Source organism: Marmota marmota, unplaced genomic scaffold (genome assembly GCF_001458135.2).
Source record: "Marmota marmota marmota unplaced genomic scaffold, marMar, whole genome shotgun sequence".
In the NCBI taxonomy this organism is placed as follows: Eukaryota; Metazoa; Chordata; class Mammalia; order Rodentia; family Sciuridae; genus Marmota; species Marmota marmota.
In genome coordinates, this window is record NW_026000019.1 from 5097983 (window position 1) to 5118162 (window position 20180).

At 34.5% G+C, this 20180-nt stretch overlaps 1 protein-coding gene and 1 long non-coding RNA gene across 5 annotated transcripts in view; one reads left to right on the forward strand and one right to left on the reverse strand.

Moving 5' to 3' along the window:
* Positions 1-1196: 1196 nt before the first annotated feature.
* LOC125618637 lies at positions 1197-5709 on the reverse strand. Of its 2 annotated transcripts, none has more exons than XR_007349952.1 (3): positions 5363-5709; positions 4899-4997; positions 1197-3665 (listed from the first exon to the last, which is right to left on the reverse strand). It is a non-coding gene; the product is annotated as an uncharacterized LOC125618637 (long non-coding RNA). The 2 variants fall into 2 exon arrangements; XR_007349953.1 differs by having other exon boundaries at positions 4899-4992; positions 5363-5706.
* A 293-nt stretch (positions 5710-6002) lies between these two features.
* Brinp3 (BMP/retinoic acid inducible neural specific 3) overlaps positions 6003-20180 on the forward strand; it is a 375650-nt gene continuing 361472 nt past the window's right edge. Inside the window, exon 1 of one of the 3 annotated variants that reach the window (XM_015491686.2) lies at positions 6003-6568. The gene's annotated coding sequence lies outside the window, so the exon portion shown is untranslated. Of the gene's footprint in view, positions 6569-7835; positions 8217-8750; positions 9556-20180 lie in introns of those variants that run through there. The other 2 variants (XM_048809819.1, XM_048809818.1) reach the window with 2 other exon arrangements.

The following is a 20180-nucleotide window of genomic DNA, read 5'->3' on the forward strand; positions in this document are numbered from 1 at the left end:
ATGCAAGGAATATATTTTATTAGCTACAAAAATTATTACATTTTGGTAGTAAAATAATTAATAAAATAATCTTTATCAACATAAGAAAACTTAATTCCAAAAACTTTGAATGGAAAAATATCATTAGTTTTATAATTTAGCTCATAACATTGCAAACATTTCATTCTTCTCTAAATGCATTTGACTTGCAAGAAATTAACACATGAATAATGTATATAACTTTTTGAAATTAACAAATTCATTAAAACAAACAATGTTTTATTTTTATCCCTCTTCCTTGATATTTCCATCCCTCTTCCTTCCTTGGACAAAGGAGGATATGGTGAATAAAAGGAACTCGGGATCATCTTTTATTAATTTTTTTAGACTGATTGTTTGCCTCCCCCAAATCCATATGTTGAATTTCTATTTCCCAAAGTGATGGTATTTTGAGGTGTGGGCTTATGTAGATAATTAGCTGTAAAGTAGATCTTGAGGGAGAGACCCACTGGATTGCATCAGTGCCAGTAAGAGAGATCTCTCACTCTTTCTGTCCCCCACCCCTGCTCCTTCTTCTCTTCCCTTCACTTTCACATACATAGGACAGGCTATGTGAAAACACAATGAAAATGAGGAGTCTACAACCATAAAACAGAAAGCAGGCCCTCAACATGAAACAAATCTGCTGGCCCTTGATCTTGGAATTCTTAGCCTCTAGAACTAAAAAACAAATGTCTTTCGTGTAAGCCACTTTATCTATGGTATTATATTGTAGGAACCTAAACAAGCAGACTAAGAAAAAAAATCATAACTGTTCTTCAGTTTCCTTATACCACGTCTCTCATTTTCAAGTAAACATTGTGAGAGGATCAAATTAATATCAGTAAGGTATTTATAAAATATAGAATCTTAAGCAAAGGGCCATTGTTTTCAATTTGAATTGGTTTATGTGATCAAACATACGCAAAATTCTCTGAAAACATCTTGAAGAATGCTATTATTTAATAACAATATTTTTAAATAATTGGATAACTTTACATATAACAAGCTTTGTTGAGAATGTTAAAGAGAGGCCAGGTACAAGGTGCATGCCTGTAATCCCAGTGACTCAGGAAGCAGAGACAGGAGGATCACAAGTTTGAGGCCAACCTCAGCCATGTAGAAAAGGGATGGGGATGCAGCTCAGTTATAAAGTACCATTGGTTCAATCCCTAGTATCAAAAAACAAACAAACAAAAAACGGTCATGTTAAAGAGGGAAAGAGTACTTAGTTTCATCCATTAAATGTTTATAAAGCTTCTGCTCTATTAGAGTTCTGTGCTAGATAGCTAGAATATAAAGTGAGGGAGTTGAGATCAAATATGGGAAAACTATAATTATATTTCATTCTTCATTGAACCAGTAGTTGACAGTAAGTGCTTCAAAATGGGTAAAGCTATGTACTTCATTACATGTGTGAAAAGTTACTATTAATCACACAAAATACACTCAGTCGTGCAAACACTACTTAAATGCTCCCAGAAATGCTTCTATAAAGCATTAGTGCTTTCATAAAACAATAACTTTTTAGGTTAGTTCAAAAATTGTAATTTTATAAGAACACATTACAGACATTTAAAAATGATTAAATTGATTCCTCTGTTCTTGTACTGTTTAATGTAGGAACAAAAACTGCCAAATGGATTTTGGTGTTAGTGTTTGCCTTTAGGTTTGCCATTCTTTAACTATATATATAATATGTGGGGGAAAACTATTATGGCTCCAACCACTCCAGAAAACTAAATAATTTTGAATGGCTGTTTTTGTTAATAGAACATGAACTTTTTATTATCATGTAATGTTTCCACCACAAGACATTGTCGTAGTCTCTTTCATTGTGTGTGTGTGTGTGGGGGGGGGTTCATAAATATGTTGGAGTCTAATTAAATATCTGATGATGTGTATGTAGCTCATTAAATAATCCTACTTTCTACACTGCAGGGAATTTAAGAAGTAGAACAGTGAGGTGATACGATGAAATATAATTACAGGTGGTTGGAATTATCTAAAGTTCATATTGAGTAGGGAAGATATTCTAGGGAGCAACTCAAGGTATATACAAAAAGAACTCTTATGCCAATTCTTGAGAAATCAGTATTATATTGTAAAATACTCTCCAATCTTCTGAGGGCAGTGGTGTGGAGAATGGGCTGTAGGGGACAAAATACAGCAGGGAAATAAATTTCTATATGAAGAATATTCGTTTATCAACAAAATAAACTCTAAGAAGGCTGGATCTATTACTTTTTCATTCTTTCTCTTACTCCTTATCTCAGTCTCAAACAGTGCTTTTCTTAGCAACTAATAATAATTTGATTTAGAATGTGCAGTAACTAAGAAGTTAGGAGAGCTCTACTTAAAGATTGTTAGGTTACAGTTTGGTGTATGATTACACTAATAGTTTAACATCTAGTTTTCAAGTTCTAGCATACTTTCCTTGAGCTTCAAATGCATTTTAGCATATTTATTTTATAATGTAAGAAGTGAAGATGTCTACACACATAGGTACTTAATAAATCTTATATACTTTCAAATAGAAAGCTCTAGAAAGAAAATAAGCACATAGCAAAGAAAGTAAATTTCAATATTTTTAATGAGTGAAATTATATATGAATAACTGTGTGTCATGTATGAGGGTCTTTTGCAAAGGACACTCTAAATTGACTCATCTTATATCACTTTTGTTATAAATTATATTTAAAATTAAAAATATTAAGCATATGGACATCTTGCTTCATGAGCAAATCACATCACAATTTCTGTAATACAATATATCTGTCTTTCTTTTGTTTTGGCTGTACTGGGGATCAAACCCAGGGCCTCAAAACATGGCTAAGCACAAATTATTCCACTAAGCTCTACCCCGAGCCCTAATATTTCTTAAATGTTGCTTTCAATTAGAAATTTCAGTGAGTTAATAGGTAAGAAATATATTAGTTTTTACTCACACATGTAAAAGAAGCCACCAGGATAACAAACAAAAATGTGACCAATCATGTAAAATGTACTAAATTACCAAATGTAGATGTACATTTTGGTCATCTAGGACTAAATAATCTCAACATAAAGCAGAAATGTGTAATTTTTGAGAGCAGTGCAAGTAAAAACCAGATTTGTTCAGAAGATTAAAGGCAGCTATTTTGGAGTTGATTAAATGTAAACATATTATTTAATGTTCAAATACTTAAATTGTTTAATAAAACTTTAAATGCTACAAACTATTTTAAAGTTTAGGAACTGTAGGTTATAAAATTAATATTTTTCTTATGTGGTTCTTTTGCCCAAAATATTTAAGAATAGCAGTCTTACATTTGTTTTATATATATAAAAAAATTCAAAGTTAACATTTTTTCTAATTTAAGTCATGTTGGATTTCTTTGAATAGCAAATTAGGTCAAGTAGAGTTAGGCAGTATATTGAGGTCTTATATGAAAAGTACAATTGCTATGTATCAGAATTGTTAAGGTTTATTTGAAATGAATGTAATTCAGGATATTGATCCTTTTTAGGTGGCCCTCAGAGCCTCTTAGCAACATTTGTCATTCTCTGTAAAGCAGAAACACACAGAAGCCATCCATCCTTATGGTAAAATGAGTGAACTGAAGAAAAACTTCTGTTCTATGACATCATTAAGGATGGAATATAGCCTGCAGAAAGGAAGAAAAAAAATGAATAGAAAAAAGTTATATCAACATGTCCTTATTGAAATATTTTCCCTTAACAATTGTGATAGTAGTAAAAACTGCAGGGCCCTGAGCACATGCATATTTTCCCTTGCTTTTGTAAAATGTCACTTAACTATCTTTCTTCTGGCATTTTGTATTAGTGACTTCTAGAATATTGATTACCTAAAATGAAACTTTATCAATGGAATTTTAATAGCATATATTTTTATGAGATTCAGGTCATCCTGTTTGCATCAGGAATCAATTTTGCACCACTTAACTTATCCCTTATTATTAAAACTTGAGGATAAAGGGTCATAGTAGGACTGACAATAATAAAGGAAAAAAATAATGTATTTAATGTAAAATTAATGTAAAATGTTACTGGTAAGGATATATTAATTCAAAATTTCAGAGATTTTTCTTGGAAGAAGCCTCTTAATTTTTCACCTCCAGAATGGTCAGCTTACACTTGAAAACCAAGTTCACACAATTTACAAGACTTGTTACTCTTCACACTTAGTGATCTATAATATAAGCACAATCAAAAGCTGTTTGGTTTCTTCCCTCTCCTAAACATACCCACTCTTCCCACTATGAGCATGTACAGGCTGGGGGTGCTATAGACTCATGGAAAACCATAGGGCTTTATGAATTTATAGTATTATCACAACATGCAAATAGCCATTTGGGATATTACTAGTTCGTATTTGGTATAAGGATTAGATCCACGTTGCACATTTATGAATAGATTTCTGTAGTTTTAACTTAGCTGCAAAATATGAAAAAATAATCTTTTCATTACTGTTACTGAAAGAATAATATATTTTATAAAATGATCAAAGTATACGAAAAGCATAAATACGGGGCTACTAACTCAAAACTATTTCATTTTCAGAAAGGAAAGAGATTTAGTAGGAATTAAGGGAGATCCTTAAATATCCCTTTAGCAAGCAAACAAGGATCTGCTTTGCCTGCCTTTGCGTTTTTAATGTAGGATAAGAAGGACCTTAAAGCGTTTCTATTGACTCCTTAAAAATCCCTACTTCAAATTCACCCTTACATTCTACCACTCTCCTAGGAAAGAGGAAAAGAAAATTTCCACTGACCCAGCTCGTGATTTACATACAGAGAACAAATAAATGAATGGAGTGGGGGATGGGCCGTGACAAGCAATGTGTTTCCTTTTCAACTGCAGAAAATAAGATTACTTACCAAGAACATTTCTATCCAGGGCAAATGTTTATTCCCTCTATCATCCGGCGACTCAGTCTCTGCAAGAAATCAATTTCCACTCTACCTTTCCCTCCTATTCTAAAAAAAGAGAGAGAGAGAGAGAATAATTCTTAAGCTTCAGTCGGAGGAAGACCCAGCTAGAGCAGAGGGCAAAAGACTCCCACAGCGCTCTTTATACAGATCCCAGCTCCGAGAGCGAGCCCGTGGAGTGGGGGAGGACCCTCTCTAGGGAGAGTACTCTGCGTGGGGAGGGGGATTCATTCCACAGCCAAAATATAAATCATCTACAAACAGAATTACCAGCCTCTCAGTCACACAGGCAATTCCCTAGGCGAAGTAGGTTTCCAAGAGGAGAAAAGACCAGGAGAGGGCGGGGGGTTTATGCTTAGGAGAGGTAGTGGGACTAGGAGAGGAAAAGGGAGAAAGAATAAAGCTAATCTTACCCGATCGATCAGGTGATTGTTTATGCAGTATCGGGACATGAAAATGGCAAGAAAATGCATTCGACAGCAGAGCCATTTCTAGCACACTATCCCTCGGTAACTGTGCAGGAAATCAGAGGGGAGGCGGACGCCTCTCAGGCTGCCACTTGCTCCCCCAGGGATGGCCCTCCGAACGGTCAAGGCTCCAGCTTCTTAAAGCAAAGCATTTGGAGCTGAGACTTCTGATGCAAGTCACTTGCCTGGACTCCCAGGCAGGAGGATTCGCCACAGAAGTGGGACCCGGGAGGGCTGCCGCCGCCGCCGCCGCTGCCTCATCTAACCAGGATTCCCAGTCCCCTTGTCTGAGCCTCTAAAGAGCAGCGCCCCCGAGAGCGCCCAGAGACTCGGCTTTATCCCCATCTTCAGCCCTTGGATACCCGCCCCGACATCCCCCACCCGGCCAATGCAAATCGCTGATGATTTGGTTATCACAGTGTGACTGATCCGTAGTGTTTTATTTGGGGTGCTGGTTGTGTCGGGCTGCCTTACTATGCCTCCCTCAGTTGCGGCAAGTGAAAGAGTTCAAGGGAAATCCTTGCAAAATGTACTGATGGAATACTATTAATCCTGATAAAAATGCTCCCAGCGCAGGTAACTCTTAAAGAACTGAGAGTGGGAAGATCAGAACAGGATTTCGGAAGCAGTGCCCTCTTGAATTCTCATTGGATCCTCCCCAGCAGCCTAAATCATTCTTGCTGCTATATCTATCAGGATGACTACAGCCTTGCTCACTAGTTCTCTCTTTATCTCCTTGACTTCAACACATCTTTTTACTTCTCTTTGCAGATTTATCTGTATTCCACCTCCTGTTCTCTAAGGTTACACAGCTTCTGTTTTTCTCCACTGTATGGGGATGTGCCGTCTATAAATTTTCACTTTGCCTAAGTGTGAGCACCCCCTCACTTCTCCCTTACACACACACACACACACACACACACACAAATAAAAAGCTCCTCTTTCACATTTTGCTTCCTTTCCTTGGGGGTTTGTGGCTCTCTTTGTAACTGGTTTTCACTTGGTTACATGCCACCAGGAACTGCTGATTATTTCAAAGTCCTACCATCCAGCAGCTCACTAATTCACCTTGATTTGGAAGACCATGGAGTATCCGCTTGAATCCTGGAAGTATTTTTCTTACAGTCATCTTGCTTCCTGAAATTTCCTCTGGTAAGTGATCCACTTTATATGATATTAGTAAGTTTTTATTAGTGTTATTTTAATTAAGGCTCTTTAAGGTGTTCTTTCTCCTTTTCTTAATTTTTTTCCTTTTGTGCTAATTTTGAGAACTATTTTAAGATCTATCTGACCATATGCATTAGTTAGTATTCTGGTTGCAGTTAACTGCTAAGATGTAGTCCATGTAAAGAGCTACCCTAATATGTCTTACATTCTTTCTTTCTTTCTTTTTTGGCTTCTGTTATCATTTGCATTACATGTTATATGGATATTTATCCCTCCCCCATTAACCCTTCTGGGCACACATTCTTGTGCCATTTGATAGGTTGGAATTTTATGTTTATCTAAGAGAGATCTGAGTATTACAGGGTTTGGGATAGTTCACTACTCCCTGTGATCTTCAGAAGGTTGTTTAGGTCAGTGAGTGTTCATCTCATAGTAAGCAATTGCATGTCTGAGGGAGGACTTTTATAAAGTGTGTATTTATGAATTTAGCAGAACCGTAAGAACTAACATGCCACTATGTGGTCAGAGAAGGAGTGGGAGTTTCGAGGGCACCATTTTTTTCTTACAACATCCAAATCACATATGAACACATTATTTGGGGCACTGTATTTCAATTCAAGCATAGTATTTGGCCGTGCATTTCTGGTTTTGTGAATTAGCTGGGGAACAGTTAATTGAACAGGGAGTGCTTACATCACAGGAAGAGAGAAATCTGAAGAAAGCACTGTTTATCTTGGTTCTAAAAAAATTAAAATTCAGGGACTGACCTTACATGAAAAATTTAATTGCCTCACTCTTCACACTTGCCCACCTCCACCCTCAATTTTTAATAAGTATGTAATATGGTCATTGCTTTACCCACTGAACAGTTCTAGGGAGCCTAACTGACAAGAGCATCACCTCCCCCCTCAGTATAGTTTTGTTCAGAAACATTAAAATGTTTGCTTTTACTTCATATATTGGCAAGCTCATCCAATGCCAAACCTGCATGTGTCAGTAGTCTCTAACACATTCTAAGGGTTTCCTCTGTGAACCCTGTCACCTGTCACCCTCATCCCCATGAGGACAAGTTTCTGGTTTCTGCAACATTGGGATGGATAGAGGTGAGAACCTATTGTTCAAGCTTTTCCTCCCCCCCCGCCCCCCCCCCGCTTTTTTCCTTAATTTCTGTGACAGAACTATCCTGTCGTCATTAATGGCTGACAAGACAGCCTAAGCATTTTTTTTTTTCTAAATTTCAAAAGCCCTTTTGGCTTTCAGACATAAAAGTACTCCAACTGCAGCGTCACCCCATCCCCAGTCTCACATTCAAGGGCTTTTCCCCCTTGGTTCCTACTGAGAGACTCCTATTGATACTGGTTCACACCACTTGGCGCCCCTCACCCTTCACTAGTTTCTACCTGGTCTCTTTGCCAGTCCGGTCGTCCTGCCTGACAAGCCAGTGCCATCAGCGTCCGTGACTTCATTTGAGGAAACGAGGGCTTAGTGTAATTCGCCAATTCAAACATCCTCTTTGGAGGACTGCTGCTGTTGCGCAGGGGTGGGGGAAAAAAAAAAAGCAACTTTCAGTGCAGTCGGATCTTTTCTTCTTAATCTAGTCTACTCCAGTAAGGCACAGACATTCGGTATTTAGGTAAGTGCGTTTTGCTGTGTTTTAATCTGAAGATCGCGCTTGTGAAAGGGAAATTTACATCTGCGAGCCTCCGCAGCCAAGAACGTTTTAACCAGAGGGCTATCAACAGGCGACTCTGACTGGGGATTTGTCCGCAGCTCCTGGCGATACCTGAGCCACCTGGGCACAGGGAGCGTGGAGGGCAAAGTACCTGGTTGACTGGCTGGCCCTAGGCTTGGTGCTGGGGTGGGAATGACCCGCGCGGGGAGGAGCCGTGTCCCTGGCGCTGACCAGCTAGCGCAGGCTCCGCACTCAGCCCCTGCGGCGAACGTCGGCTGGGTTATGGGCATTTGCAGCCCTGGAGAGTGGGGCTGGCAGGGGTTTTCATCCTTCCAGAGTGGAACCTACCTCTGGCCACAACCTTTTTTTTAGGAGAGGACAGACTTGGCGATTCCTGGAATCTCTCAATACCTTTCCTCGTTAATATTTATTTATTATTTTTAATGAGCTGTGTCTAAGAAATGACGCTTTGTAGTATGTATGTTTTACAAAATCTTAACCGTTGTCTTCATCCAACTTCATCCGATCGCTTAGTAGGACTTAAAATTGCTGAAGACTTCCCAGGATTAGTGTTGAATTGCTGATGATCAGCACTCCTCGCCTTCCTCCATCAACTCCCAAGAATCTGGAGGGTGGCAGGGTGAGGGAAAGAGTTAGATTTCAACTTGGAGCTGGGGCTTAGAAAATCAGGTTGAAGTTAAAAGCAAAAAAAGTGAGGGTTTGGGAGCTGCCTAGTGTATATTATATGCACTTCAAAGTTGGTCTTTTACCGCCTCCTCCCCTTTCTGGAGGGGGTGCGAGAAGTGGGAGGACCTGGGTCTGGCGTCCACTGGAGAGAGGGTGGTGCTTCTTGGCCGAGGGTTTCTACCGGTTCTGTAGCCAAACGGTGGTAGAGTTGAAGTCTCTGATGGCTGTTCTCCTAGTCCCTAAGAGTTGAACTGGAGAGCCTTTTACTTTGCTCCAGGTCGAGACCCTGATCAGTCCTTTAAAGCAGGGACCTCTTTCTAATGGGAGTCTGGCAGGGAATCGCAGGGTAGGCTCTACTTCCGAAGATAAAATGCATGGTTCCAGCTGTGTGAGACACCAACCGGCTGTTTGAAAACAGGAAGAGGTGACCAGGGTTACAAATTAACCCTAGGATTGCTCACAAATATTCTAGCGAGTCAAATGTATATAAGCAAGGAAGAAAGCACCAGGATATAAAACTGTCACAGCAGCGTGGAAGACAGATGATTCAGATTCGGGGGACTTTTCCTTTTATGTGCTATTTAGATTTGTTTGCCATCATGCAGTTAAGCAGGTAAGGAATGAATGTCTCTGTATTTCATCAACAACCATATAACCTGTGTTTGACCCATCCTGTGATGATTTTTCCCTGTTTTATGTGATGGACTATATTTATTTCCAGATGGTTCTGCTGTGATGTATAACTTCTTAATATTAACATTCATAAATCCCTTTAAATCATTTAAATGCTTAACATGAATTCATTTAAATTTTAACATGCACTTATTTAAATGTTTATCAGTGTTACAAAAATCATAAGCTAGACCGAGATGAGAGGAAGAGATAGGAAAAGTAGAGTTAGTGGAAGAGATGTATAAACCCTAATGAAATATGGAAGATGGAAGTTCAAGAAATGCCTTAAAACGTTGCTTCTTACTAAGGTCACAGGCCTTAATATATAAAGGACAATTGGATAACTACTAAGGGCATCTGGAACTGGAAAAATAATTTTGACTACCTTAGAGAAATGTTCTATGGATATTTTTGTGTTACCTTCTCCATCTTGGAAAAAAAAATCATGGGGTTAGGGGTGGGTTTGATTGTCAAACAGTATGAGAAAAGAAGAGCTCCCCCCAGGCAGTGTTCTATATGACCCCAATATAGACATCTTCTGTTTTAGAAAAGAGTTGGGAAATTGAAAAAAAAAAATAAATCAAATCAGAAAACTATGTGAACTCTTCCCCAAATAAACCTTTTTAAACTCAAAGTTTTGTATATTTGTAAATTGAACAGCCTGTAAGTTTCTTCTAGTATCCAGATTTAACCGAATTAAAAGAATGGTTTTTTTTTAACGTTTAATAAGTTTTGTTAATGCTATTGATATTGTTTTGTTATGTTTGGTTTACATGTTAAGGAAGTCTGGAGTTTCCACAAAGTGAAGCAAAAATATATTGCTAAGACACAATCCTAAAACTGTTCAATTTGGTAATAATACTTTCTGTTTTCAAAAAAAAAAAAATCTGTTTTTTAAAATTTTTCCTGAAAACATTTTTAGTGCTTACATTTGTTAATCAATAATTATTGATCTCTGATCAATGTTTTTTCTGCTTGTTAAGGCTCACTGATAAAATTTTGAACAATAAGAAAGGTAATATTAACTTTAGGTTGCAGAATTGCAAAGTTATAGTGCTGTTTTTAGCTTGATGCAAAAAGTAGTTTTTACTTTAATGGAGAAAATAATTCATCAATGCATTCCAATTTCTCAATTCTTCTTTATTTTGTCCTCTGGAATTAATTTTAGTAAATATGATTGTGTGTGTGTTTGTGTATGTGTGTGTGTATAGACACATGTGTGTAAACATATACTCATTTTTGGATCGATGGGGATGTTTATTTTAAATCTATATTGCTTTACTATTGTTTTCAAATGAAATAGACAAGATAACGTATGATGATCAATTGCATTTATCTTTTAATCAGATAATACTATGTGATTCCATTTTCTCATGGAAACTTTTCTTTAAAAAACTCAACATTCTAATAGGAAAGTGTTTTTCTTATATAAACTATAGTATATATTGATTTTCAGGAAAAAAATGATTGATATATTATAGTTAAGTAAATAAAACTTGAGCAGGAAGAAACCATTGAACTCAAAGTGGGTGTGTGTCATATACATATTACATGGGTACAAAGATTTACAAGTTCTACCATTAGCTGTGCTCCTAGATTTCTGTTCTTAATAAAAGTGGAATTTCTTTTTAGAATAGTTGCTTTGCGTGTTTTTCTCTCCAAGTGCAAAGAACACAACTGGTGTGTTTTCCACACTTTGATGTTCATTATCAAAATATGCATATTTCCTGCTGTTGTTTTTTTAATATTATCTTTAAAATGAAAACTAGTGATTAGCTTAAGCATATAAAATTTTCAGTAATTTAGAAAATTGGATATTAATATTTATAGAGTTCTGACACAAATGGGAAAGTAATAGCAATTTGTAACAAGTTTACCACAAACTTAACTTTCTTAAAACCTATGCCTAAGGTATTTGTGTATTCATTATGATTAATGAAGCACTCTTTCATGTGCTATAATGGGTTAATGTGAGAACAAGAGTGCTGGTTGATTATATTTTTTCCTGAATTTCACTTCTAGTTCTGAGAGATCCTAGTAAGACTTTCTGACCACTTTCATTTACTTTTCTTATGCCTTGTGGATAAAATGACCTGTACTTTAGAGAGTTGTGGATGAAATGATATAAAAGGAGAGGATGCTTTGAAAGGGAAAGCCAAAAAAAGTGTGTGTAGGGGGGAGATACATTTTATGAAAACAAAAGACAAAAAGATATTTTTCAAAAGATACTATTTAGGTTTTATGTAATGGTATATCTTCACATAAAGTTAATATTATCTAAACATTTTTCTAATGTTAGTATCAAGTATAAGGTTCAGCAGTATCTTTTGTTTTGATACTATGTAATTAAAAACTTGAACTAATACTCTTCCTGAGACACATTAGTTCTTTTTGATAGTATAATTATCTGACATCAATGTCCTTCTGGAAGAATAGTCACTTTTACAGGATAGTTGCTCGTGATTGACTTCTTAGTGTCATTTAATTTGAGGAAAATCTCATTTCTTAGAAGATAAATATAATCAACTTGGTGATCTCTGTTCTTAATTTAAAAAGAACATGGAAATATACTCATAATAACATCAAAATGGAGAAACTTGAAAAAAGGTAGACTTTAATTTTTAACATTTCTTATAAACTCACATTAAGATTATCCTAATTAACTAGGGTAACATCTGACATCTTTGGTGTTTTAATTTCACAACTACTTGGATAATTTCATTTAAACACTTAGCAATGTGATTGACCCATTTCTGCATGCACCACCATTGCACGATGCCATTTTACTACTTAAATGTCTACAATTCCTAAGTTCTTAAGGAGAACAAAAAAAAATGTGACTGAATATTATGGATTACTAATGCATGATATTACTTGTAAAAGTAAGGGATAGTGCAAAATGTTTATTCTATCCTATAAAAAGGAACCCAAGTCTCTGAAGATGAAATTTAATCATGAACACTAATGGCCTTTCTACTGAGGAAATCTACCTGGAAGTTCAGGCCTGTCCCACCCTTCCTTCCTTCCTTCCTTCCTTCCTTCCTTCCTTCCTTCCTTCCTTCCTTCTTTCTTTCTTTCCTTCTTTCTTTTTTCTTTGTATCAAATAGCCACTGTAACAATTTCATACTGGTCATTAAATATCCTCATCAATAATACTGTAAGGCTTTTATAACTATCATTTCCAAGAATAATTGATGAGCTATCAAGGATATTTATCTCCAGTTACTCACTTGGATACCTATATAGTTATAGTCTCCATATATACATATTTTATAATCTATGAATCCACTTCTCTATTCATCATGTTTAAAATAAAGTATTAAATGCTTATTTTTAACCCCAAAATATAAATTGCGATATGGCATAATGATATGCAGTCTACTAAATCCAGAAACTTTATAAACTCTCATTCTTCTATATTCAATGTTATTTAATAATAATCATAATTCACTATTCCACAAAACATTTATTTTACTTATTTTAGAGTTAAAAGGGTATTCATCTTCAGTAAGACCTATTTTTACTTTTAATTTTATTGTAAGTATTTCTTTTAATGTCTGAGCCCTAATTTATTTAGATGTGGATGCCTTTAGGAGCACCCAAAGCATAACAGATTCCCTTTAATAGCTAATAAAGTAACCACCACATTATAGTTCTGGCAAATTAAATCTATAAAATACACATTTATTCATTAAATTAATAAATATGTGAACATTACATTCAAATGTATTTCTCTGCTGTGTAAGAATTATTCTCTCATAATGGTGTGTTTCATTTAAATTCCATTATAGATTTATTGTGAAAGAATACTTATAGATGGACTTATTCTTCCTGAATTCTGTGAATATCAGCCAACCTCATCAGGATTGAGCTATTTTTTATTAACTTTTCTGGACTCTTGCATTTTGTTAATTTTCAAAGCTATTTCTAGAATATTACACTATTAAAAAACAATCTAGTGTTGGGAAGACCAGAATTGAGTAATCACGCATTTGTGATTTCTCTGTGTCAACTAGTGGCTAGTATATAAGCACATTGTTAATTTATAGGTGCATTAAACACTCTCACACACATAAAATTTTTCTATAAAATGTTTCAGATAATGTCTATAATAAACATGACAGTCTGGAAAAGTAAATTGAAGAATAGATTTGAACATTTATGTGTTTACTCAAAATATCATACTTACAAGTCACATATGTTTATTCAAGTTGAGTATTCTTAGGTTCTGTGTAATATTTTGATACATATCTAATTTTAAGATATAAGTTCTACTGCTTTTAAATATGCAATTTACTATTGTGTGTAGCAGCCCTTCTGTTATAGCTAAAGTAAATATAGAAAAAAATTAATGTAATCAGGAAGTTCCTGGGGTAGATAATATATTCAAGTGCCTTTCATGTCTTTGGTTTGAAATCTGAGCTCTGTAGATGTTTACACAGACATGAAGAACTCTATATAAAAGTGCATACCTCTTAAATAGTAATAATCATTGTGCATAGTAATATACACACTCTAAATCATGCTGACAAGTTGTACAAAATACTGCCTTAGGATAATTAAAGCATACTTTTCTCAACTTTTGTTTTGTAGATAACAGCATATGTAAAATACAGACTAACTCTATATAATTTAATTGAAACTGGAACTTCCTATTTAAAATTAGTATGTATCTAATTATATAGACTATTCTATATAAACTGAATGACACAACTTTTTAGTAGTAGAATTTCTTACCATCCATCCAGCTCAGAGTACATTTGATAAATACGACAGTATTATTTTCAAGACTGTACTATGAAAAAATAAGAAGACCAAAGCTTCCAGTACAAAAGGAGTTACCAATTAACAACAGCAGCTGCAATTAGAATTTTTGTTCCTTAACACTAATTTTACTTGAAACAAACTCAACTTTTTAAACAACTAATTATTTAAAACAAAATATATTATTAAAAAGTAATGATGGGCTTGGGTTGTGACTCTGTGTTGGAGAGCTTGCCTTGCACATGGGAGGCACTGGGTTCGATCCTCAGCACCTCACAAAATAAATAATGGTGTTGTGTTTATCTATAGTTAAAAATGAATTTAAAAAAAGCAATGATGATGGAATATGTGTTTTCCAGAATCATAAGATATACTTATTGAAGGTACAGCCTGTCATCCATGGACACTTGAAGACAGCATTATTTATTTATTTAATGGCAATTAAGACAAATGAACCATATTCTGTAAGAATTGAAACAGGAACTTCCTATTTAAATATGAGTGATACCTGAGGAATTTGTTAAAGGGCACTAACTCTTAGAATTAGTCTTAAGACTTTTGTTTTTATTAATATAATTGTTTTAGCTTTTTCACCTTTGAGTGAAAAATCCATAGCTATGGATTTACAGAACTCCCCAACTCCCTCCCTCTCCCTCCCCTGGCCACACACATACATTTGTGCTACAATACTCCTTGTTTCAGAACATATGTATGAAGGACATACTATTGGCATTTAAGCATAAAGCAATCTTTATTGTGACAACAAAGTAGTATACAACACTGTATTTGAATTCTAATACAATTGTGGGAATATAATCCCCAGAATCCGAGTTTACTCTTAGAATAAATTCTGGTAGGCTTTTATTTGATTCTTTTATCCAGCCATGAAATTCAGAAACTTTAACATATCTCTTTTTTTCAGCCCATTTGAAAGACCAAATAATAAGTTTCATTCATTTAAGGACAGGCCAGGATGAATATGAAAGATCACTCCCTTCATTATTGCTTTTTAAATCTGTCCTTGACAGCTGCTATTTAAGAAAATCAGTTCTGATTTAAGAAGCCAACAACTCTAATATAAACTGCTGTGATTAACTATGAAAAATATTTCTCTTTCTTCAATAATCTTGACTACATAAGATAAACAAAGGGTAATCTATTCCCACCTGATTCTTTCATTACAGAACTGATAAAACTTGACATGTTTTATTACTGTTTCGCTATTGATTTTGCTGAAATCTGAAGCTGATAATTTCTTTGCTCAGAATTTGAAACCAAATAATTATTAACTGTTCATTAAAATGTATCTTTAATATAATTTTGGGCTAAGATAAGTCTACTAACAGTAATTCCTGTGATTATTTTTCAGAAGATATCTTAGGACAAGTTCAGATAAGATGATTTTAAACTTTATCATTTAGTATGTACATTATATGGTGGTTATCGCTAATATTCAATAGTCTCGGTATTCAGACATACTAATTCCCATTTATTCTTTTTTTTATAATTTCCTTCAAAATTTTATATAAAAACTATCTTTCAACATATATATTTCATATATGTTATTTTCATATGCATTTGCCTTGCTTTTCTTAAGAAATTTGAATCTTATCACCTTCCAGTTAGAAAACAGTGTGGGTTAAATTGAGTTGTCAGTTTACTTGAACCAATATAAGAGAGGTCCTTGGAAATATCAAGTGTTCTCCAAATCATATGTTGAAGAACAATGATGTAAATTAATGCTTATCATTAGAAAAAAATACTTAGACCATCCAGAATATATTACCAACATCAGGAATTATAAGGCTAACTACCCTGAGAAAACAAGGACTATATGAGCATCTCTCAACTAAAATGTGCTAAGGTTCATTGCTAAAGAGAAATATGCACAGTCTGCTATGCTTTATTAGAGGAGGGTTCAGAGAGCATTGGAAACTGGCAGATAAAGTTTTAAATACTTGATGTTGAATTGGTGTGCTTGTAGATTACCTGTTCTGTTACTCTGGATCCTTTAAAAATTATGTATTGGATATCCAATGAATTGTGTACACTGGTGAAAATGTTGGGAATACAACAATGAAAATATAGCTATTGCTCATAAGGTACTGTGGGGATATTTTTGTTGTTATTTGGAACATACTTAGTTTTAATTAATCCACTAAAGCAAATGTAATGCTTCATCACTCATATTATTTTCACACATGTTCGATTTTGATTTTGTCAGAATCAGACATGTCATTAGACTACCTTTCTCCCTGAAAGAAGAAGAGTGATTCCCCAGTATAGAGAAAGGTCAATAAAGACTGAATTTTCTATCTATGTTATTAAACAATAACTATGAACATGAAGGGGAGTAATCAAGACGATTCTGAGAATGAAGTCATGAAAACCCTGAGGATGAGTTAGTTGTTATCTTAATGTGTATTTTTTAATTTAAAAAAGTTAGCTTTTTTCTAACAGAAACATTTTTAATGGGTTACTCCTTTTGATTTTCGCAATTAAAATTAGAAAATATCAGATTACTACTCTAAAGATTTACTTTAAAAATGTAATTTTTCTTCTTCTATCCATTCATCAATAACTTCTTTTTGGGGGAGGGCGGGAAGCTTCTATATGCCAGGAATCTTGTTTGTGCATGAGATGCATCGGGAGCAAAACAGACATAAATCCCTGCCTTGTGTTGCCTAAACAGCAAAGGAATTATTATTCTGTCATGTAAATGATATTCTTAATCAGGAAGAGGACAAGTTGAGGAGTTACTAACAATATTAATAATCACAGACTCCTGGATTAGAAAATTTGAACTTTTAATTTTTCATTTACAGGATGAAAACAATCTAAGTCCATTATTTTGAAATTTTAAATTTTTCCCATGGTCTAAATAATTAAAAAAATTTTTAAAGTTTTCTGAATCTTCTTTGAAATTTCCTTAAATGTAGTATTTTATTGGTTATTTATGCTTCTTAGAAAAATAACTCCTACTTATGTAGCTTACTCACCTTGTAGCTTTGCTAAACTCAAGGATAAATTTTGGATTCATTATAAATCAAGAGTATTGTTTGGTTAGTGACAAAATTCTAAGGTTTCCTAAGTCTATGTCAGTATTGAATCTTTCTCCTAGACTGTGGGTAAGCCTTTAATTAGAGCAATATGAATATCTTTGCTGAACAAGTGTCAGACTTTCAGGCTTTATCCAGTATTACCTTAAAAAAATTCCCAAAGCTTAGCAAAACTGAAACTGAGAACACTGTCCATAAATGCAGAGACAAGACAATAATTGTCTTTTTTTTTGTACTTGAATAGATTTGCACATAGCATGTTGCTGAATAAAACTTTTTAAAATTAGCTATATTTCTCAAATTTCCTTCAAATTGACATTCATGTGATAAAATTATTTTAATGACAAGAAATGTTTTATTCTCACCAACTAGAATGCATTCTGTTATCAGAATCTGAAAAAAAAAAGAATGAATGGTTTTTGGTTTTGCCTATTAAATTTTGACATCTGCAACCATTATTTCTATCCCATGCTTGTATGTAGATTCTTGTAATCTTTATTTTTAAACTGTCTTCTATTTCACTATTTTGTAAAATATATTACTTATAATAATTTTCTCCTGCTCTGTATATCCTGACACTTGTTAAAGAATAATAAAATAGACTTTATTCAAGAGGGGCATTAAAATGGGGTTTTATTTATTCTGTGGTACTGGGGATCAAACCTAGGACCTCATGCATGCTTAGGCAAGTAATCTAAAACTGAGCTCCGGAATCCCCAGCCTTTTTTTGTTTGTTTTGTTTTGAGAATAGGTCTTCTTAAATTGCCAGGTTGGCCTCACACTTGCAGTTTTACTATATCAGCCTCCCAAGTAGCTGGGATTATAGCCATTGGCCACCACCCAGCTTAAAATAGACTATTATAGTTGGAAAGCGATATTTGACAAAATTGTGAGAACAATAAGCAAAATGGGGAGTGTATATCCAAATGTTAATATGGGAGTCAAGTCATTAGAACATGATCAAGAGGAGATATCAGGGGTAAGGAGGATTCTGGTTAACCCCACCCATCAGGACTCTTGCTAAAGACAGGGCAGAGCTATTAGACATTACCTGAAGTACTGCTGAGAATGAGGAACCCAATCAGGTAAAAAGTATGTCCATATATGGAAGGTGAGTAAGTAAATCTTACTTAGCTGAGCCATTAGGAAAGGAAAATTAAGAGGAGACTAGGTAGTCAAATCAAGGAGAGATCTTTGTCAATTTACTTATCATTTTAAATTAGATTTTTCCAATCTAAACATGTTTTCTAAACATCCTTTAATTTACTTTTTCTATTTGCAATTCTGGAGATGGAACGGAACCCAGGACTTTTTTGATACTAAGCAAGCCCTCTACCCCTGAGCTACACCACAGCCCTACCTTTGCTCTTTAGTGCCTGCCCATTTTCCTTTTAAATTAAACTGAGGTACAATCCAAATCTTATAAACATTTTTGTTGTATGACCACTTACTTATATGAAAACAATGTGATATTTTATATTTATTAGATAATCCAAGTAACTTATACTGTGGTCTTTTTTTTTTTACTTTTTAAAAATTTTTTATTTGTTTTAATTAGTTATTCATGACAATTATAGTTGGAATGCACTTATATACTTTGATATATCATACATAGATGGGATATAATTTCTTATTTTTCTGAAATACATATTGTGGAATCCTATTGGTCATACAATCACGTATATACATAAAGTAATAATGTCTGTTTCATTCCACTATCTTTCTTATCTCCACATCCCCTGCCTTCCCCTCTTTCACTTCCCTCCACCTAATCTAAGGTAACACTATTCTCTATTTTTTTTTTGCCTTTATACATGTTGGTGTTTTTTTTTTTTTTAATTTGTTTTAATTAGTTAGACATGACAGTACAATGATCTTGACATATCATACATTTGAATCAGATGGGGTATAATTTCTCATTTTTCTGAGTGTACAGGTTGCAGAATCATGTTGGTCATACAGTCACGGATGTCTTTTAAGAATCATTTCTTCTGTGTGCTGGACAGAATTAGGGAATAGAACTCACCTTCTCTTCATTTTTTCTAATCAGTTCTACCATTAGGTAGCAGCATTTAACTTCCTCTTTATTGGTAGGACAAGATGGTATTGACAGGATCAAGTAGAAGATTAGTTCTCTTTGCAGTATATACTCCTCAGAGGACTACTCACCCTCATTAAGATGGAAAACACTTAAAGCTGTAATTCAGAGGCACTGTATTGCTGGTGCAGTTAAAATAAATAAGGAGAGAGACCCTCTGGAATACAGGTTTAACACAGTGAAATGGCTAAAAGGATGCCCTTCTAAGGCCAGCCTTACCTAGCACAATGTGATTTAAAACAAGGAAGATCAGGTCTTTTAAGGGACAAAAAACAGAAGAGAAAAAAAAAGCAAAAAATGTACAATAATAATGCATTGCTAATAGATAAATATAATGGTTATCTGTGAGTGTAAGCAGGTATAATGAAGTTGTTCATAAAATTAAAAATGGACATTTTTAAAAAAAAAAATTAAAAAGTAGGAGCAATTAAGTATATGTTCCAAAAACTTACTATGTGCAAAAAATGGTATACTGTGTATTAGGGGCAAAAGGATTACAGAAACATAACCCCTGCCAGCAATTGCCTGTACCCTAGTCATGAAAAAGGATGTTAAAGAAGACAGATAGAAGCAGTAATATTGTAAAATTTTAGTAGACTCATGAATGGAAGTGTATCTAATATATACTTAATTTTAATAATTCCC